The following is a 17,045-nucleotide window of genomic DNA, read 5'->3' as shown; positions in this document are numbered from 1 at the left end:
CTCTTATGCCATTGTTTGAAGAAATCTCACATTTTGCCAATGTAATATCCACATTGCCCAGATATGGTGACCAATATCCTTGCTGTTTGATCTTCCTTATCACTTCCCCAGTAATGGTCAAAATCATGCCATCTGTTATTATTGTACATGGGGAATATGGTGGCAAGCAATAGTACCTCATGGGATTCTGGCAACTACAAGCCACATCTTCGAAGCTCTTCAAGCTACTCTTTGTCTGTTCGTAGGGTCCTGCCCCTTTCATGCATTCTAATGATGTGTTATCTGAATCTGAGGCGATTTTATAATGACCATTGGTGCTAAAGTAATCAGATGACAGCATTGAGTCTGTTTGTGTAGTCATCTGCTGCATTATTATTCTTGATAACAAAATCACTTTTCATTGAATATGTCTTTCCTTTGTGAGCCTGACACTTTAACTATAGCCAGGCCGTGCCTTGTTATATTGTAAAGGCACATAAGTTTCACAATTCTGCTTGTGATGTTGTATAGGTGCACCTCACTTTCTTCCTGGAACTCTGCTGTTTCCAGGACTGCCCAGAACAGGTGACAAATGTACACCATGTGCATAGGCTGAACTGTGTGGCAGATGTTAACTGTCTCCCTTTCTCTACAGCAGGCTGCAGTGCTTTAAGTTCATTAGTTGGGCTGAACATGGCTGTGGGTGCAATGCCCTCCCACATTACTTCTAAATTCCATTCCTGTTTCTTTCACTAACTGCAAATCCAGCCTTATTTCCGTGTGTGGTCTTGTAACAAGACTCAAGTTCGCCAAAATAGTCTCCACAGCTTACTTTCCCGCAGATCGGGCAGGCAAGTTGACCCTAAGTCTGGTCTAAGTCGTTGAATGTCAGTAATGATCTCGTCATACACTGTATAAAAACTCCTGAAATTTAAATCTGTGTGAATTTTCTGCTGGTTCACTGAACTACAAAGTTACTTGCTGGAGAAATCTGCATAGCATTAGGTAATGTATTCCAGTTGGCTGCATTGGTACAAATTTTCCTGTTCTATTAGCTCCATCATTTTAAGTGAGTGTGTGTAAGGTTTACTATAGGGGTAGCCAACAGTAATGGTGGATGTTTGTCATATGCATACTGCAGAGCAGCTAGACCCCGATAGCAGGTGGATATCCTGCGCCACAGAATCCAGTCTGGTGCTATAGTATGCATAGGCCGCTCGCCGCCTACAGAGGACTCCCAGATAAGAACTGATGCTGCATAACCGGCCACACCATTTGCCGCGATAATAAACGGCTTGTAGTCCGGGGTTGCTAGACGGGTAGACTTGCATTTTTGTTTTAATGTTTCAAATGCAGTTAAGGTATTTATTCGGTCCAATCAATAGTTAAATTTAAGGTTTAGCGTGCTCCATGTTTTCATAAGTTCGTAGAGGCTGTTTTGACAGCATATTTGTTTCTATTTCAGTACAATCCTGTCATCCCTAAAACGCCATCACTAGTAACTGTGTGGGGTAATGTGCTGGTTGGATGCCTCTAATTGTCCCAAAAGTATTGCTTTTGTACCATGAGCTATTGTCCGTCCCAGATATTCAACTGAGGCTGCAGGGCTGAGCTTCTTGTTTTCGAGTAATTATGTCCCTCTTCCACATAGTTTCTGTTTCAAGATTCTCATGGAATCAGCATGGACATTGGAAACCCAAGGAAGGGAGTACATTAATTTAAAGCTATCACATTTCATCCAGGGATTCTCATCATCTTCTCATTTACCTGCATTCCTCTCCAGGGCTTCTTCTTACTCCCTTCGTAACAATCAAACCTTCTGAGTTAATTTCCGTATTCTGCTCTCGTCTTTCTTAACCTTTCACACCCCTTTCTTTGCTGGAGAAGGCAGAGTGGAGTCTCTTCCTCTCCTCTTCCTGTTCTATTTCATTTCAACTATATTTTATATTTACATTTAAAAAAATTTACATTTATTACATAGCAGACGTTTTTATCCAGAGCTACTTCATGTTAGTGAATACATATATTTTTATATATTTGCCCCGTGGGAATCGAACTCACAACCCTGGCGCAAACAATTAAAGGTGCCCTTAACAACTGAGCTACATCCTTGCCGCCATTCCTCCCCATCCTGGACGACGCTGGGCCAATTGTGCGTCAGCCTACGAAACCCCGTCGCGCCGCCGCTTTTACAGAGCCTGGATTTCTACCACCTGCAGATACCAGTGGGTACTGTCCGCTGGTGTATGGTGTGGGGTTCATAGGACTGTTTCTTCTTTCTGTTTGCCTTTCATCATCCTTCTCAACATGCTCCTAGCCTTTATACTTTTAGCAGCCCTTCTCTCTGCCTGAACATTTTGTCATTTCTTTTTTCTGTCTCTTTTCCTTTATCACCTGCTTTGGTGTCTTCTTTATCACTGTGTCTATTCTTCGTATACTGAAATATCAAACGCTCTCTCCTGTTGGCCATACTGTAATTCATTTTCTTAGTGCTGTCTATTTTTTGGACGTTTATCTGCACACAGGGTATTCATCCCCAGGATTTTCACTGTTTTACTCATTTCTGCTGCCTGTATTCTGACTCCCACTGCCAACCTCAAGTGTGATTCTTCGTATTTGCTTAATAGTTACCAGTATTTTTCTTAGTGTCAATCTAGTAACTGCTCAGGTTTCAATATCACTACTTCGGTCTTTGTTTATTGTCACCTACCTGCCTTATCACTGAAATTTATATCTCTGGGGTTCATTTGTTGTCCAGTAACTCATTTTCCTCTTTCAAACCCTCTCGTTTCCTTCCTATGTCCAGACATAATTCCCATCTGGGGTGCCTATGGGCACTACCACAAAGTGTAAGGTTGTTGCCTGTGCTAATTCTCTTGTAAGCTGCCTGCCCTATCCGTCCCACAGTCCAATTTTCTTCCACTGTTTCCCCCACCCACGATGGCCACTCTTCACTTCAGATTCCAGATCTCAGTTTAAACTTCTTTCCCTCCGCAGCTTCACAGTGAGGGAAAGCATTTGATCCTGCTGATTTTGTACGCTTGCCCACTGACAAAGACATGATAAGTCTATAATTTTAATGGTAGGTTTATTTGAAATAGTGAGAGATAGAATAACAATAACAAAACTAGAAAACGCATGTCAAAAATGTTATCATTTGATTTGTATTTGGGAAGGAGGAACAGATGGACTCCTCTTGCAAAATATGACTTAGTACTTGTTAGGCAAAACTTTGTTATAAATCGCTAGAGGTCAGATTGCTTGTTACCAGGTTTGCACAAATATCTCAGGAGGGATTTGGTCCCACTCCTCTTTGCAGACTCCTCTCCAGTTGCCATACTTCTGCAGGCTGACGCAGTGCTTGGCAACCGAACCTCAGCTCCTCCACAGATTTCAGGATTAAGCAGTCTGGATAGTGTATCACAGCTTACCTCCAGCACCTTAATGTTTCTTCTGAGCCACCCTTTGTTGCCTTGGTCAAAATGTGTGTTTTAACATTGTCATGTTGAATACCCATCCATCACCCATTTCAATGCAAAGTTCTGGCTGAGGGAAGGATAGGTTCTTTAACCAAGACTTGACGGTACATGGCCCTGTCCGCCGCACTTTGATGCGGTGGAAGGTCCTGTCCTTAGCAGAAAACACCCCCAAAGCATAATGCCTTCCACCTCCATGTTTGATGGTGGATGGTGCTCTAAATAGCAGGCGCACATTCCTCCCTCTCCTCCAAACACAGCGCAGTTGAGTTGATGCCAAAGAGCCCGATTTTGGTCTCATCTGACCACAACACTTTCACCCAGTTCTCCTCTGAATCATTCAGATGCCATTGGCAAACTTTAGACGGGCCTGTGATATGTGTTTTCTGAGCAGGTCCTGGTGGCAGCGGCAGGTGATTTCAGTCCTCACAGCAGTGTGTTGGCCAATTGCTCTCTTGCATATGGACTTTCATAACACACTTTGACCTCTTGATTGCCACCACCTTTGTAGGCTGGATCCAAAACCTCCATTTCACTTTTTTTTACTCCTTTATTTCTGAGACTATTCGGTAGCTTATAGCTTTCTACTCTAGTATTTCAATGGCTCAGTGGGCATCATTTCACACTCCTTTTTCAGCAGACTAGGCGCGCCCTCCGTACTGGGTCACCAAGTGACGGTCCAGGAGAGGGCAAGGTCCCTTCCCACACACTCATTTCACTCACACTTCCACACGTTCTTTTAAGCGACCTGCAAATTCTCAGCCTCTTTCCCTGATACACTTCCTCACAGACAAAAATGGTATTATACAGGGGTTTTGCCTGTTCATGCAGTCTCTAATAGATACACTGACACAATGCTTATCCTCAGGACTTTTTGCCTGCTTATGCAGCCCCTGATGATACACTCTCGAACACACCAGAGCAGTATCCGCTGGACTTTCTTTCACGTGACCCTACCTTTGGGATTTCTACTGTTGCAACCTCAAGGCTTTATTCCTTCATTGTTTTGCATGCATTATTTGAACTCCAAAAGTCTCCCAATTCATATTTTTCTGCCTCCAAATTTGGAGACGACTTGGTGTCCCACTGCTGAGTACAGTCTCTCCAATAACCACATAAGCTCTCCTATTCTAATGTAAGAACTTTGGCTACCTTTTTAGTGGCCACTTGTTTGTGTAGTTCATTCAAGCCGCCCACAGCTGCAGCTGCCACCATTCTGGTCCTCACAATCCTGTCTGACGCCAAGATATGTTGTGGAAATACTTCAAAGATATCTCTCAGACACTGGAGCTTGTGAGCTCAGAATATACTTTATTACAAAATAACAAGCTGAGCTGGTCCACGAGCAAAACTGCCAGTCCCAGACTTGGAGCCTTTATACAGCTTCATCTTTTCTATCATATCGAACCCCTTTCTTTATGCAAATAGCCACTCCTGACCTTTGAGCCACTATGGTTTCTTTGTTCAGCTCCTTTCCTGCCCTCATACCATGTCTGCTTGGTTTCCCCACTGACTATTGGTGACGTGGATAACCAAGGTTCTTTTGAAAATAATACACATGGCACACCTGATGATAACTATATAGTACATTGATTATCAGCAGGTCACTCGTGGTCGAGGCCGCCTTCCTTCCCCACCGGCATTTGCCTTCGCTTCGTCACCTGAGTACTAACCATCGTCACTTCAATCATCACAATTGTGCCTTCGGTTCAGTTATCACACACACCTGTGTTCCAATCCCACTAGTCTTCGTGGTAAGTGTTCTCTGCCCCCTTGTCCTTGTGGGTGATTGTTTATTGTATGTTAGTGAAGCTCGTGAGCCAGTATTTTTGTTAGACGGGAGATTCAAAAAGTTTTGTATTTGGTAAGCACCTGTTTTGTGCTCCTGAGTGCTTGACGAAGCCCCACAAACCTGTACTTCATGATTAAAGCCTGTTATTCTGTGATTTACCTCCTGCGCCTGACTCTTCAACACCACCTCTATCAAGCAATCAGCCTACAATGTGTCAGTCCAGTCATGCATCTGGATTACAAAATATGCGCCTTCATACATCATGTATGTTTCAAAATATAGACAGGTGTGGAGTCACCACTTAATCCTTTTAAAATCCCATAATGATTTGCTATTGTTCAAATGATTTTATAATATATGTAATGAAAAAAATACCTATAATATTTCTAAGTGGGAACTGGTATCATCTTTCTTACAACGAGGCGCGCCTAGATTTCTATTGTGGATGACAACGTATGTGGTGCAAAGGCTGCCATATGTTAATAAATATTGAAAAGAACATTACCAGCTTCAATACTATAGTATACTACAAGTTACCTTTTGCACTTTACTGTAGTATTTACTATAGTGCATTGTTGATCTTGACATAGCAGTGGGGTTTAGCCTGAGGAAACCTAATATGCAAAATACTCAAAGAGCACATTTTCATAACCTGTAGATAGGACTGAGGCAGAACCAGACAGTTCACAGCTTGCTTTTTTAAAATAACTAGGGAAATGTAAACAATATACTGCAATATATTTGGCATGCAGGTTTTCTACTATGGCTCAAAATTGACATGGGGGAGGGAAATGAGCAGGTATATGTGAACTTAATACTGTGTTTCATATAGTACTGATGTGGAAGCTGCAGACTGTGTTTTTGGGTGACACATCAGTCTTTACTGAAGTGTTTTGTGTGGTCTGCAGACCACTGTATTTATTATACACTACATGACCAAAAGTAGTGGCCACCTGCCTGCCGTAACATCTCTATTCCCAAAATCATGGGTATTAATATAGAGTTAGTCCCCCTTTTGCTGCTATAACAGCCTCTGTTCTTCTGTGAAGGTCACCAGATGTTGGAACATTGCGGCAGGACTTGCTCATTCAGCCATGCTTGCACGTGTCACTGATGTTAGCTAACAGGCCTGTGGTCGCAGTCCCAAAGGTGTTCGACAGGCTGAGGTCAGCCTGGCAGGCCAGTCAAGCTCTTCCACACCGATATCGACAAACTACTTCTGTATTGACCTCATTTGCGTACGCATTGTCATGCCAAACAGAAATGTGCCTTCCCCAAAACTGTTGCCACAAAGACAAAGCACAGGTGTGGCTCATAGAATGTGAAGCAAGCAGGATGCAAAGGCTAAGATTTCCTTCAATGGAACTAAGGGCCTAGCTCCGAACCATGAAACAGCTTCCCAGACCATTATTCCTCCTCCACCAACTTAGCAGTTGTCCGCTGACCGACGGATGATGAAGGCGGATTCATCACTCCAGAGAATGCATTTCGCTCCAGTCCAAATGGCTGGCGATTCGCCACTACTCCAGCAGACGCCATGCTGGTGACTTGTAGGCTTGTGTGCAGCACCGGCCAAGGAAACCTATCAGATGAAGTTCTACAACAGTTGCCAAAGGACGCTACCTAGAGGCAGCTTGAACCTGGGTGCAGATGTTGCAACCGAGGACAGATTACTTAACTCCCGCCACACGCTCAGCACCTGTGGTCCCCAAGGTTTCAGTGAGCTTGTGGCCTACCACTTCACAACCTGATGGCCGTTACGTTCAGACGTTTCCACTTCACAACAACATCACTAAAGCGATCAGGCAGCTCAGCAGTGGCAGTATTACTTCCGACTTAACTGACTTGTTGGAAAGGTAGCATTCTATGACGGAAAGCCACGCTGAAAGTCACTGAGTTTTTCAATATGGTGGCTTATTCTACTGCTAATGCATTGTCTATGAAGATTGCATGGCTGTGTGTTTATTTTACACACCTGCGCTGCATGGTGTGGCTGAAATAGCCGTAATCCACTAATTTAAAGGGGTGTCCACATATTGCTGGTCATGTAGTGTAGTGTGTTCTCGGTATACACAACATTCTATAGCAATGATTGTACACGTGATCGAGGTATACTACAGTGTGTAGCATAGTATACTGGGCAATTTATTACAGAATGCTATAGTACTGCAGTGGTTCTGTAGTATTCTTTTTTCTCTGGCAAAAAGAAATAAATGCTGTACGATTGAGGTCCAATGCAGGCTATTTTTAATCTCAAATATCATTTGGGCAATTAAGTTTACTGTGATTTGTTTTTCAATTAAATGGTCATAAGAAATTCACTATTTCCTTGCAAAGAGCACTTCTCACAAGAATTAGTCTGGGAGTGGTCTGAGGGGAAAAACTTGTGAAATTAATAGTTTATTGCAGAGGTTTAAAAACTCCCCTTTCTTATTGGTCTATTAACCCATTTACCGCCTGTACTACTTAGGCAGGCCTAAAGTCCATCCCACCACAACAGTTACAACAGTGTTCTTTCTTCAAACAGCTCTGGCACTAAAAGGGCATTATCATGGGATTTCTATAATTTCTACATTATTATTCCAACTCATAGTGTGAAAATATATACACAGGAAAATCACTTTTTTGACAGCACAGTCTTTATTATTAATTAGACTGCACATTTTAGTTCCCATTTTGTGTTTAATAAGCTGCAACTGATAGTTTTTACAAAACATGTTAAATTGCAGTTCTTTGTGTACAACATGTATTAGCTGCATGTAGCCCAAAGGCATCAGCATGCTTCCGAATCTAGCTTGAATGAATCAAATTCTGAGCAGTACTTCTTACGACTCTTAAAAATACATTCTACTTGAAAACGAGAAAGCATGTGTGCAAAGTACTGTTTGTCCATTTATGACGCCTTCAGTAGCAGGTATACAATTTCAAAATAGTCGTAAATGAAATCTAAGATAACTCAAGAAATTGTCATTATTTTGACGCTGTAGCTTTTAATAGATCTTTAATCATGCAATTTTATACTTCCAACAAAGATAATGCAAAGCAGAAATTTTTGTGTCCTCAACAACCAGAAAAACCATCAAAGAGTCCAAAATGAACAAAAATTACCTACAAAATGTCGCCATAATATATACAAATCCTTACCAACTAAGTAGAGCAGAGCAGCAGCAGCGAGTGGCAGTAGCATGAAAGAAATATCTCCTGCACATGCGCATAAATGTTTGTCATTAGCCAGGCAATCAGTCCTGTAAAAATCTGGAACCAGTAGTCACTCCATTTATAGCTTTGGTGTTTATATACAGTGACTCTGCAATAGTATTCTTCTTGGCGTTTTTCCTATTTTAAGGTATTACAACCTGTAATTTAAATGATTTTGATTTGCAGAATGGACATACACAAAATATTCAAATTGTAATGAATGAGCCAAATAAATTGCTCTGCACCAAAGTGCTCAGATTCCAAACTCTCCACCACATGGCTACACAAAGAGCTTCCAAGGATGTCAGGGACAAGATTGTAGATCTACACAAGGCTGAATGGCTACAAGACCACTGTTACAGTTTAAGAGAAGGTGACAACAGTTGGTGCATTATTAAATGGAAGAAACACAAAAAGAACTGTCAATCTCCCCGCCTGCGGGCTCCATGCAAGATCTCACCTTTGTGGAGTGTGCATGACTCGGTGAGAACGGTGAGGGAATCAGCCCAGGAACTACACGCGGAGGATCTTGTCAATGATCTCAAGGCAGCTGGGACCATAGTCACCAAGAAACAGAATTGGTAACACACTGGGTGCCGTGAAGGACTGAAAATCCTGCGGCCAGCCCGGCAAGTCCCCCTGCTCAGAGAGCACAACAGGCCCGTCTAAGTTTTGCCAATGAACATCTGAATGATTCAGGAGGGGAGAACTGGGTGAAAGTGTTGTGGTCAGATGAGACCGTAAAACTGAGCTCTTTGGCATCAACTCAACTCGCCAGAAAGTTTGGAGGAGGAGGAATGCTGCCTATGACGACCACATCACCATCCCCACCGTCACAACATGGAGGTGGAAACATTATGCTTTGAGGGTGTTTTTTTTCTGCTAAGGGGACAGGACAACTTCACAGCATCAAAGGCACATGGACGGGGGCCATGTACCGTCAAATCTTGAATGGAGAACTCTATTCCTAGCCCAGGGCATTGGAAAATGGTCGTGGATGGGTATTCCAGCATGACAATGACCCAAAACACAGCGCAAGGCAATGATTGGCTCAAGAAGAAGCACACATTAAGGTCCTGGAGTAAGCCTAACCAGTCCCTCAGACCCTTAATCCCATAGGAAAATCTGTGGAGGAGCTGAAGGTTCGAGTTGCCAAACGTCAGCCTTGAAACCTTAATGACTTGGGTGAAGATCTGCAAAGAGGAGTGGGACAAAACCCTCCTGAGATGTGTATTGCAAACCTGGTGACCCAACACAATAAACTTCTGACCTCTGTGATTTCACAACAAGTTTACGAGTCATGTTTTGCAGAGGGGGTCTAAGACTTATTTCCCTCATTAAAAATGCAAATCAATTTTATAACATTTCTGACATGCGTTTTTCTGGATTTGTTAGTTGTTATTCTGGTCTCTCACTGTTCAAATAAACCTAACCATTGGGAATTATAGACTGATCATTTCTTTTGTCGTGGGCAACGTACTAAACAATCGCAGGATCAAATACTTTTTCCCTCACTGTAGCTATGCAAATGCCAGATAGGTAACCATTTTCGCAGTAACTGCTGTTCATTATTACTCCGTCCAATAAACACCATCAGCCGAGCGAAGATCTAGCTACTGTAAATTAGCTACAAAGTAAATCTGACCTTTCTGCAGCAGGTAAGCTCTAGCCAGCAGCTTCACTGCACCAGCTAGCATGAACTGTAGCCAGTAACTTGGTCAGACTTTCTGTCTTATTTCTTGTTTGTTTCCACAATAAAAACATATTTTCCATCTTTAAGTGGTAGGCATGTTGTGCAAATCAAATGATACAAACCCCCTCAAAACAACAATTTTAATTCCAGGTTAAAAGGCAACAAAATAGGAAAAATGCCAAGGGGAGAATACTTTCAGCAAGCCACTATTAGTTTTTATTTCTATTAGTTTCAGTTAGTTTTCAGGTCCACTTTACTCGTTTTTATTTAGTTTTCAGTTTTAGAAAACATTTCTATTTAGTTTTTATATTATCTTCGTTTCAGTTTTAGTGTTCGGGACAAAGTGCCTATGCATGGGAGGCTAGAGACATTTGTATATGTTTTGGGGATGTAACTTCTAAACAACTGGAAAACACGACTCTTGTCCCAGTTCATTTTGCAAAATATAGTTTTGACCCGACATAGTTCTGCTTCATTTTTATTTTCGGACGTTGTTCTAAGAGGGGATGAGGTGCCCAGAGGTTTGACACAGTTGTTTTCTCATGTGTGTTTTAGGGACCACTTTCGCTAGTGGACGTCTGACTAATTACGTTAAGCACTCTGTTCAGATGTGCTGAAGGTATTCTTGGCCAAGCAACGCCACCAGTGTGTCAACGCATTTCGGCACACCTATTTTAACCCAGCAGACAATGTTTTTAATGCGAGCCTGAACTAGTTGTTTGTTGGTTGGTTTTGGGTCTCAGAGGCCCATCTGGTGTGCGCAAGACAGGAGGGAGAGAGGCTGTCCTTATATTCCCGGAAAAAAGGCTGCCTTAGTAGTATAATGCACTGATTCTTGCCCCAACTTTGGGAGGGGGTTGTGACTGCAGGGTCCATTACCTCAGAGCCCTGAAGGAAATGAAACCCCGCGACCTGTCCAGGGTGTGGTGATTTAGAGGTGGGATTTTAAGACTACTGACTTGTCCCAATGATAAGGGATTTTTCCCTTAAGGCCAGCCTTTGTGGCTGAGTTCTTAGCATTCCCCAGATTTCGGTGTTTCCTTGCAAGAGTGGGTCCTCTACGTCGAAACCAGCAGTACCAATGGTTAGAGGTCCTTTGACCACCCCATTTACGATTTTATGTTGCCTTGTAACTACTTAAATTACTTGTACACTGAGTTTACCCCTCAAAACTAGGCTACATAGGATCTAAGTATACAGAACGAAAATTTAAAATCCAACATGCAACAATTTCAAAGATTTAACTGAGTTACAGTTCATATAAGGAAATCAAATCAATTGAAATAAATAAATTGCCCTGGTCTATGGATTTCACATGACTGGGCAGGGTGCAGCCATGCGTTGGGCCTTTGGAGGGCATAGGGCCCACGCCTTAGAAGCCAGGGTCCACCTGACTTCGGGAGCCCAGACCCAGCCAATCAGAATGAAAGTTTTTCCCCTACAAAAGGGCTTTATTACATCAGCGAGAAATGCTCACTAACAGGGATGTGAAAAACACATTTGTGCACCAAATTTCCAGAGAAATAAGCTTTTGTCACGAGTTTAAGCTGGCCCCTCCTCCTTGGTTCGGGCAGGTTTCGGCGATCGTCGTCTCCGGAGTATAGGCTGCCACCGTTCTCGGTTCATGTTTGATTGGTTTTTTGTCTGTTTGTCACACCTGTTTGTGTTATGTCTCATTAAGCAACCCTATTTAGTTCCTTGTTGTGAATTTAAGAGTTTGTGTAATTGTTCCCGTTGTCGTGGTTGTTGCGCTACCCGTTTCTGGTGCGCTATTTGCTAGCTTTTCCTCCTTGTTTATTTTTAGGAGAGGATTTTTCGCGCATGTTTTGTGGCGCTCGTTTGTATTACGCCTGTATGCTTTTTCTCGCCTCCGGGCTGTTTGGATTGTATTTTTGTGTGCTCTACTGGAAGTCTTTCTTGGACTTAACTTCTGCGTCCTGCGCCTGATTCCACACCACACCAATTTACAGCAACACCTGACAGAATTACACACCATCGCATGGAAATCAGCAGGGAGGAGCACCCACCGACATCATGGAGGAGCGTCTCCCTGTGGTCAAGACGATCGGGATTAACCAGATCGCGGGCACGCCCTGGACCGGGGTGATGAACATTCTCCATCGATGGGAGACCAGCGATGTACCCACACTCCACCTACCGCACCATCACCATCGGTCAGCCCGCCCGTCCAACAACCGGAACCCAGTGGATTCGGCTCTCGCTCCGAGGGCGTTACGACGGGCACCGGCTGCCGGGTGTCAGGGGGTTCCGTTACAGGTGGAACTCTACCTTACCAGACACCCCGCGGACACGAGAGCGTTTCCGCCCTCATCTCCTGTCCCCGCAAAGATGCGTTGGGTGGGCTCACGGAATGGAGGAGAATAGACGCGCCACTGTCACCTGTGCGTGAGTTCTCCGCCGCTTCGCATGTGCGGTCTTCGAGCCATCCACCAGAAGGGAAGGCGGCGGGGAGCGTATATTCTACCTCCGAGCGGGATGAGGCGCTCGGGATATCTGCGCTGGAGTTCCGGACTCTGAACGGCAGATGCAGGGTGGAAATGAGCGGTCCCTCATAGACCACTTTAGATGCAGCCTTCAGCGGAGACGTCCAGAGAGAGTTAGCGGTGCGATACCACACTATCATTCCGACCATTGGTGGACACTTGGCCATTCAAGCTGGACACCCTGCTCGCGACCCGCGAATCCCAGGGGAGTCGCCCATTCCACCCTCCACAGTCTCCGAGCCGAGCTCCGATGGAGCTCGGAGGTGCTGGCTAGAGGGGGAGAAGAAGGAGCCCAGGGGGACGGTCTCTGCACCAACCATGGCCGCGGAGGGCACCCCCCGGCTAGGTGCTGGGAGGTCCCCTGGTGAGGAACGGGCAGGTCACACATTGGGAGTCCTCCCGGTGAGTAGGCGCCCTACTTACCCGGGACTTTCTGTCGTACACATAACTTTATACCTGTTTGTTTTTCCACAGGTTGCACCTCGTTCCCAGCATAACGCTATTCGATTCAGGAAGCGCAGCTGGGAATTTCGTAGATCGTAAATTCTGTGTTGAGTTAGGAGTTCCCTCCTTCCGGTTGGTAAGCCTTTCCCTGTACATGCCCTAGATATCGTCCGTTGGGATCTGGGTTGATTAGGGAGGTCACGGCGCCACTTAGGATGAAGACGCAGGGGGTCATGAGGAGACGATTCAACTCTATCTGATCGACTCTCCTGCGTATCCGGTGGTACTGGGCTTCCTGGTTGGTTACCCATGATCCTACGATTTCGTGGAAAGGCTCTTAAAGGTGGTCTGCTCAGTGTGTGAGGCTATGTCTGGGTGTTTCCGAGAGGGGCGACTTCGGTGAGGGAGTCGAACCAGATGCCAGCACTGCAGTTCCTCTGAGTATGAGGATTTGGCACTCGCGTGTTCGCAGTAAGACTAGAGCGGCGGTTTGCCGCCTCACTTACAGACAGGGGATTGTGCAAGAGACCTCCAGGCAGGAGCTGCGCTCCCGCGGAGCCATGTGTATCCTTTGTACAGGAGGGAGAGGGGCAATGGAGACATACATTGCCGGGTCTCTGAGACAAGGATACATACGGCCCTCCACTTCTCCCGAGCGTCCTCGAGCTCTTTTGTCCCCAGAAGAAAAGGAATGGAGGTTTTGCGTCAGTGTATTGATTACCAGCGGTCTCAATCCAGGGTGACTGTGAAATATAGTTATCCACTCCCCGCTGATTACGACCATGACGGATTCCTTAACCCACGGGGCTACGGTTCTTCACAAAATTGGACCTCAGGAGCGCATATAAGCAAGCATTAGGGAGGGCTGTTGAGTGGAAGACAGCATTTAGTACTACCTCCGGCCATTGCAGGTATCTCGTCATCCATATGGTTTAATGAAACTGCTCCACTCAAGTCTCCCGATCTTTTGTAGATGAGATTTTCCCGGGGACATGCAGGCGCAGGGAGTAGTGGTGTGCATAGATGATATTCTAGTATACAAAGTTCTACTCGGGCTGAGCATTAAAAGCCTGATGCGCAAGGGTATTGAGGGAGATTGTTGGAGCAGCTGACCTATGTGTCAAAGCCGAGAAATGTCTGTTCTTTTCAGGAGTTAGTCTCCTTTTTGAGTTATCAGTTGTCTGCGTCAGTGAGGTCAGGAGGTTGACCGATGTCTGCCGTACAGAATAAGTAACAAAACCCCAACTACTGGTTCAAAGAGTGCAGCGGTTCTTGGGTTTTGCAAATTACTACCGGAGGTTTATCCGGGGTTTTGGGACAGTGCAGCTCCCATAACGTCTCTTCTGAAGGGGGTCCTGTGCGCTTCAGGTCACTGAGGGGCGACAGGGCTTTTGGGAGACTGAAGGACTGTTAAGCCCTCGCTCCAGTGCTTACGCACCCGGGATCCCACTTTTCCCTTCCAAGTAGAGGTAAGACGCGTCTGAGGCCGGTATCGGGGCGTTCTTTAACGTCCGGCACACCACCTAAACTCCGCCCCCTGTGCTTTTTATTCTAAGGCAGTCCGGGCAAGGAGCGGAATTATGACGTAGGGGACAGGAGCATGTTAACCGTGTACAGGCCCTAAAGGTGTGGGGGAGGCATTGGCTTGAGGGGGCTCCAACACCCTTTCCTCATTCTGACTGACCACCGTGACCCGGAATACATTCGGGCGGCTAGGAGACTGAATCTCGCCGGCTCGATGGACCACTATGTTTCTCGCCCGGTTTGTGTTCAAGATCACTTACATCCCTGGGTCCCAAACGGAAGGCGGATGCCCTGTCTGCACGGTATGACACGGAGAGAGGTGCGTAGAACCCACTCCCCATACTACCGGAGTCTTGTCTGGTTGCACCGGTGATATGGGAGGTCGATACGAGATCGAGCGGGCAGTACGCTGCGACACCTAGCCCTCCACAGTGTCCGGTGGGTCGGACGTACGTCCCGCTTTCGAGGTCCGGGATCGGCTGATTTATTGGGCTCACACGTCACCCTCTCTGGACATCCAGGTATTGGCCGGACAGTTACCTGCCTTAGTACAGTACCGTTATAACGTTAGCCAGGGATGTGAGGGGATTTATGTCTCCTCCTGGCTCAGTGTGCCCAGTGTAAGAGCACCCAGACACTTGCCCAGGGGTAAATTACAACCCCTGCCCGTTCCACAACGCGACCCTGGTCTCACCTCTCCGTGGATTTGTTACCCGACCTTCCCTCCTCACAGGAGATACCACCATCCTGGGTCGTTGTGGATCGGTTCTCGAAGGCCTGTCGTCTCCTTCCCATGCACGGGTCTTCCTACTGCCCTACGACCACTGAGGCTCTATTTACTTCACGTCTTCGGCATACGGGGGTACCCGAGGATATGAGTGTCTGATCGAGCCCTGGCCCATTTACCTCCAGAGTCGGAGACTTTATGGGAACGGTTTGGGGTTTCGGTGAGCCTTACCTCGGTTTACCACCCGGAGAGTAATTGGGCAGGTCGAACGAAATCAACCAGGATGTGGGTAGGTTTCTGAGGTCATATTGTCAGGGCCGGCCGGAGGAGGTGAATATGTGCCTGGGCCGAGATGGCACAGAACTCTCCGCCCTCCTCCACAAACCAACCCCTTTCCAGTGTGTGTGAGGAGCACCAGCCGAGTTCTGGCACCTTGGCATGAGAGCCAGATCGGAGGCCCACCTGATGTGGATGGGTGCGAGGCGCTAGGAGACGTGAACTCTCGCACACGTCCATCTGCAGCGAGCCATCCATCGACAGAAGACGAAAGCGCCGACCTCCACCGCAGTGAGGCCAGTACGATTCGCGAGACCTGGGATCAGTCTGGCTCTCAACCAGAAACCTGCCCCTCCGCCAGCCCTGCCGGAAGCTGGGTCGGCGGTTTGTGGGCCTTTTTGAAAGTCCTGAGAGGATTGAACGGGTGTGTTTACCCAGTTACAACTGCCCATTGATTACAAGAATATAACCCCTCGTTCCATGTGTCTCTCCTCAGGCCGGTAGTAGCTGGTCCACTCCAGGACTTCCGAGATAGAAGAGACTCCTCCGCCCCGTTGGACATCGAGGGAAAGCTCCGGGCGCTCACACTGTTCGGACCATCCTGGATTCGAGACGCCGGATGGGGGGTCTCAATATCTCGTGGAGTGGGAGGGTTTGCCCCCGAGAGCGAACGGTGCTGGAGTGCCGGAGGGACATTCTGGACCCGTCCCTTCTGACCGAATTCCATCGTTTCATCCTACGCAGCCCTGCTCCCGCGTCCTCCTGTAGTCGTCCCGAAGCCGGGCGCGCACGGCTGGAGCCGCGCGTCAAGGGGGTACTGTCACGCTCGGTTTCGACCGGCGGCCCCTCCTCCTTGTTGGGCAGGTTTCGCGTGTCGTCTCCGGAGTACTAGCTGCCACCCGTTCTATGTTTCATGTTTGATTGGTTTGTCTGTTTGTCGCCACCTGTTTTTGTGTTATGTCTCATTACACCCTATTTAGTTCCTTGTTGTGAATTCTAGGGTGTTGTGTGTGGGTAATTGTTCGTTGTCGGAAAGTATTTGTTCAGCTACCCGTTTTGGTGCGCTATTTGTAGCTTCCTCCTTGTTTATTTTTTAGAGAAGATTTTCGCACATGGTTTGTGCGCTCGTTTGTTTACGCCTGTGTAGCGCTTTTCTCGCCTCCGGGCTATTTGGATTGTATTTTTGTGTGCTCTAGTAGAAGTCTTTGTTGGACTTAACTCTGCGTCCTGCGCCTGATTCCACACCACACCAATTTCGTAACACCCTGACAGCTTTTTGTAGTGGACAATTTCTGGGATGTTTTTATTTCAGCTCATGAAACATGGGATCAACACTTTACATGTTGCGTTTTATATTTTTAGTTCAGTATAGATTGATTTGATTGGAGAACAAAGCATGTGTTGCTGGAAGCATATGTGTGCATTAGATTTT

Source organism: Coregonus clupeaformis, chromosome 19 (assembly GCF_020615455.1).
Source record: "Coregonus clupeaformis isolate EN_2021a chromosome 19, ASM2061545v1, whole genome shotgun sequence".
Lineage (NCBI taxonomy): Eukaryota > Metazoa > Chordata > Actinopteri > Salmoniformes > Salmonidae > Coregonus > Coregonus clupeaformis.
Note: the sequence above shows the minus strand (reverse complement) of the source record.